We start from the raw sequence: 5,014 nt of genomic DNA, 5'->3' as shown, positions 1-5,014 counted from the left end.
TCTGCCCTCTGCCATGATAACAATAGGTCCCATGGAATGGGTTGAATGGTGTCCACCCTCCTCCCAAAGATATGTTCATCCAGAACCTGGAAATGTCACCTTATTTGGAAATGGGATCTTTGCAGATGCAATTAAGTTAAGAATCTCTTGATGAAATCATACTGGATTATCTAGGTGGGTCCTAGATCCAATGGCAAGTGCCTTATAAGAAAAAGGCAGAGGAAGATTTGAGATGTACAAGTGACAAAAGAAAAGGGGCTGTGAAAGCAGAGGCAGAGACTGGAGTGATACATGTACAAGCCAAGGAATGCTAAGGATTGCCAGTGACCACCAGGAGCTAGGAGAGAGGCATGGAACAGATTCTCCCTCAGCACCTCCAGAAAAAGCCAACAACCCTGTCAACACCTTGATTTTGGACTCCTGGCCTCCAGAACTGTGAAAGAATAAATTTCTGTTGTTTTAAGCCACCCAGTTTGTGGTAATTTGTTACAGCAGCGTAGGAATCCAATACAGCCCAGATCGTGGCTGCTCTTTAGCTTGAGTCCCAGAAGAGGAGACACAAAGAGCTATGTTGGGCCAGTGAGCCCAGCCAGGACCAGCAGAGTTGCTACTGACCAAGGAGTAAAAAATAAACATTTGTTATAAGCCACTGAGATTTTGGAGCATTTTTTTTTTTTTACCAAGAAAAAGCTAAGTAATATTTCTATAGAGTAAGAATTAAACTAAAGAAATTTAAGCTAAAGAATATTTGGTCACTTCAAGATGTAAAAATTTCTGTTCAACAAAAACCACCATATACGGGCCTCCCTGGTGGCGCAGTGGTTGAGAGTCCGCCTGCCGATGCAGGGGATACGGGTTCGTGCCCCGGTCTGGGAGGATCCCATATGCCGCGGAGCGGCTGGGCCCGTGAGCCATGGCCACTGGACCTGCGCATCCGGAGCCTGTGCTCCGCAACGGGAGAGGCCACAACAGTGAGAGGCCCGCATACCGCAAAAAAAAAAAAAAAAAAAAAAAAAAAAAGAAAAAAAAAAAAAGCCACCATATACAAAGTACAAAGACAAGCCAAGAGAAGATGTGCAATGTGTAAAACAAAGGATTAGAATCTAGAATATCAAAGAATGCCTGAAAATCAATGGAGGTGGGTGTGGAAGGGAGAGAGAGAAAGCAACACACACAGACACACACACACACACACAGAAACCCAGTGAAAAATGGGAATAGGATATAACAATCCACAGAAGAAAAAATGCAAAGGCCAAAAACCGTGAAACAATGCTCAAACTCATTAGAAACCAGGAAAATTAAAACTTTGACACCAGTTTACAGCCAGCAAATTGGTAAAGAAAAAGACATTTAATTTTGAAAAACTAAATGTTGATAATGTGTATACATTTGGATAAGAAAGTAAATTGGTACATTCACTTTACAGAGTGATTTGGCAATATCTAGTGATGTTTAGCATATGCATTCCCTGCCTAGCAATTCCATTTTTAGGTATATCCTCTTGGGAAGCTTTCATATTATCTAGCAAGGAGACACATAAAAGGCAGCTCTTTATACAGTATTGTCTGTAATAGTAATATCATTGGCAAAAATCCCAGCAGCAATTAGTGGGGGAGAGGCTACATAAACTATAGTGTAGAGTGGAATACTACAGAGCAGCTAACATGAATGAACTAGGTGTATTTGATCTCAAAAACAAATTGTATGAAAAAAAAGCAAGTTGCAGTTGGAATGATTCTATTCATATGAATTATTTATGAATACATGTAATGGTGGACTAGAACCACACCAAATTCAACATAGTGGTTGCCCATAAGAAGGGAGAGAAAATGGTACTAGCCACAAAATAAAGAACTTGAAATTTATTGACAACATATAAAAGAAGATCTGAAGCAATTATGACAAAATTATTACATTTGTTAATTCTGCAAAGCATGTACACAGCTTTTGTACTATCCTTAAACTTTTTTTTTTTTTTTTAAGAAACTGCTGTACAGATGAGAACTCTCTCCCTAGGGCACTAGTGTCTGGTCACCTATGGGACACTGGGAAAGGTTACTGCCCCTCTTTGTCCTCAGACCAGTGGTGCCCTTTACCAGGGTCAGCCTGATTAGCAGGGAGAGGGGACCTGCCCTGAATGTGAAGTCCTCAACTTAGTCACACATTTGTATTAAGGCTTTGACACTATAGAAGCAATAGTTACCCTTAAAGGCTAACACCTTAAGCCATAGCCTGCCTTAGTGCCTTAATGCCGATTTTTTTATGAATAGGGTGTGGCTGAAGTGAGAGCCTGCAGTGCTGGGGCAAAGAAGAAAGACGCGCTGGTCTCTCGGGGCACCAGGTGGAAGAAGAGGGGCATGGTTGTCTGGGATAAGGGTGAGGACCTGACAAAATGGAAAGCGTGTGATCAGAGAAGATCCAGTGTGGATGGAAGAAGGACCATCTGAGACAAATGTTATCTTTCCCTACCTCTACCCAACAGGACTGGACAATTCCCTCAGTCGCCCGCAAGAAACCTCTGTCTCCCTATTTCTTGAGCTAGGGAGGATAACCGATGGCTCTATGGTTTCCACTCTTCCCTCAGTCATTTCTATTGGATTTGCTCTACCCTCAAAGAAAGCAAAAAGGTTACATTCAAGAGAGATTCCTCCTGTCACTCAGAGCTGTAACTGGATTCTTCTCAGATAGTGCTTCATTCATTCATTCAACCAACTCCTGCACACCTATTACCTGCAAGGCTTAGTGTTATGTTCTGTGCCTTCTATAGTCTTGTAAAAACCCTGCAACGGCCTCTGAAGAACCACCGTTCTGATGGGGAAGCTCAGACAAGTACACGAGATGGACTCCCAGATGGCAAGTTCTAAGAGAGACCCCCTTGCTCCGCATGTGTTTATTCAGCTGTATGTGTTTCCTCTTCCTGTCCCAGGCTTACCGAAGACTGTCTGAAATCCAACCGACACTGTGTGGTGAGACCTGGTGTCCCCTTTTAACCAGAAAACATGTCTTCTCTCATTTCAGGAAAAAAATAAAAGCCAATCTCATAACTGGCTTTGCATTGCAGACATACTTGTGAGGGGTGCAAATAAGAAAATATTTAAAATATTTGATCTATTTTGGGTGAGGTTTTGTAGCTTTGGCCTGACAGAATGTCATCTGAGAGGCAGTGATTTCTCTTGGGGGGCAGACTATTTTTAAGGTTCAAAAAAAAGAGAAAACATATTTTCAAAGAGATAGTTGAGTCTGGTACTACATGGGGAAAGATGGCTGTTTGGAACAAGCAAACTAGCTACGTAACTTAGATGCATCTAATCACTGATCAAGCTCTGCTGCGGTTTGATCTCACTGTACCACCGAGAGAGCATGTGTGAGACCTGAGATGTCTTTGCAGCCTCCCACGTCTCCTTCACACAGGCTGTCCAGCCGCACCTCACCTCATGCTCTCTCGTGCTCTCCCCTTTCTCCACTGGTCAGTGCCCTCGGTCTAAAAACATGTCCAAGCCTTGGGGGAAAATCACCTTTGGGTCTTGTTTCTTTCAGCTTCACTCCTCTCTTTTCTTTCGATGTCAAATTTCTCCAAATAATCAATTTATGATGCAGTCGCCCTCCACCCCGACTCTTCTTCCATGACTTCCCTTCTTCTTGGCCCCTGGACATTTTGACTTCAGGCCCCCCTCTTCTGAGCAGTCCTGTCTGTGATCCCTGAGGAGCTGAATCCTGCACAGTCCGCCCCTCAGCCCCCGAGCCCTCTTGGCTCTGTCTTTGATAGCCCCTGCCACTGGTGTCCTGACTGGTGTCTCCGGCCTCTCTGATTTTCCCACTTGGTCTTTCTTTTCCTACAGTGTGGACATACCCAGGCCTGATCTCTCTCTTAGAGAATAATAATATCTACTTCACAGGGCAGATGTAAGAATTAAATGAGATTAAATGTCTATGAAGTTGCTTTGTGAACTAAATGCTCATTTATCTATTCATGAAGTACCTTCCCCATACTGAAACTTTTCTCAGTCCTGTATAAGGCACTGTAGAGCCTCTTCCCATAAAGGGGTTTGCCTTTTGCTGGCAGACACAGGTTCTCAAAGAAACAAAGTAAAGTGGGCAGGTATTGTCAAAAAAATTCTGTACAGTGAGGGTCACACTGAGCTACCAGAGAGGGAGAGGTCATTTTCATCTTAGTGGTTTTTTATTTTTTTTTAATCTCACTTGTTCTCATGTTTTCAACAATTACCTCTTCTGATGTGAAAAATAAAAATACATATTTAGCCCTGAACTTTTGCTTTCATCATGAATTTCCTTGCTCAGAAATCTTCAATATCATCTCACCACTAAAAGGATAAAGTCAAAACTTGGCTTGGCATTTTACAGTGATCCATAATCACCCTCTTCTTGCCTCACAAACCACTCCCCCGCCCAGTCTGACCTGCACCTCCTGTCTCAAGGACTTCAGTCACCTTGCTTCTCCTCCTTCACACTTACCTGAGCCCCAGACCCACCAGAAAGCCATCCCTAAAATCTCAGCCCTCATTCAATAGCCCTCCTTAAATGAACTACAGAACCTGCCGTCAGACCCACTCATTTTCTGTTTATCCACTACTGACTGATTTGATTTGATTTGGATTTTTACATCCTATATTAACTAGTTAATGACTGATTAATCAATTAGTTATTTAATTAATAATTAATTAATAATGAACAAATATTTCTCGAGTGCCTGCTATGCCTTGTCAACTCTATTAGGTCCTAGTGATGTAGTGGTAAACAAGGCACAGAACCTTTAAAAACAGGGGCCATATGTAAAAGTATGGGCCATATATTATGCTCATTTTTATCCCCCCCCCCCATGCTGACTTTGGGGGCCAGAATTTGGAAGTAAAAGCAAACCAAATAGTAAGATATTTTGACAAAAACTATTTATGTTCAACTGTATACAAACTCAGGATCAAAACTGAGAATTCAAGTCAGTGCTTGGGGCGCGGTGAGTGTGGCTGGGTCCAGGCCAGGAACCCTGGAGTCT

General features: G+C 42.6%; 1 long non-coding RNA gene across 1 annotated transcript; it reads left to right on the top strand.

The window, feature by feature from the left end:
- The first annotated feature begins 1,033 nt into the window (after nt 1–1,033).
- On the top strand, nt 1,034–4,270 carry LOC308622612. The gene is made up of 2 exons (XR_014016659.1): nt 1,034–1,138; nt 2,274–4,270. It is a non-coding gene; the product is annotated as an uncharacterized lncRNA (long non-coding RNA).
- Nucleotides 4,271–5,014: the final 744 nt, after the last annotated feature.

Source organism: Mesoplodon bidens (genome assembly GCF_964165515.1).
Source record: "Mesoplodon bidens genome assembly, chromosome: 9".
Lineage (NCBI taxonomy): Eukaryota > Metazoa > Chordata > Mammalia > Artiodactyla > Ziphiidae > Mesoplodon > Mesoplodon bidens.
Note: the sequence above shows the minus strand (reverse complement) of the source record. Positions and strands in the feature narration are given on the sequence as shown.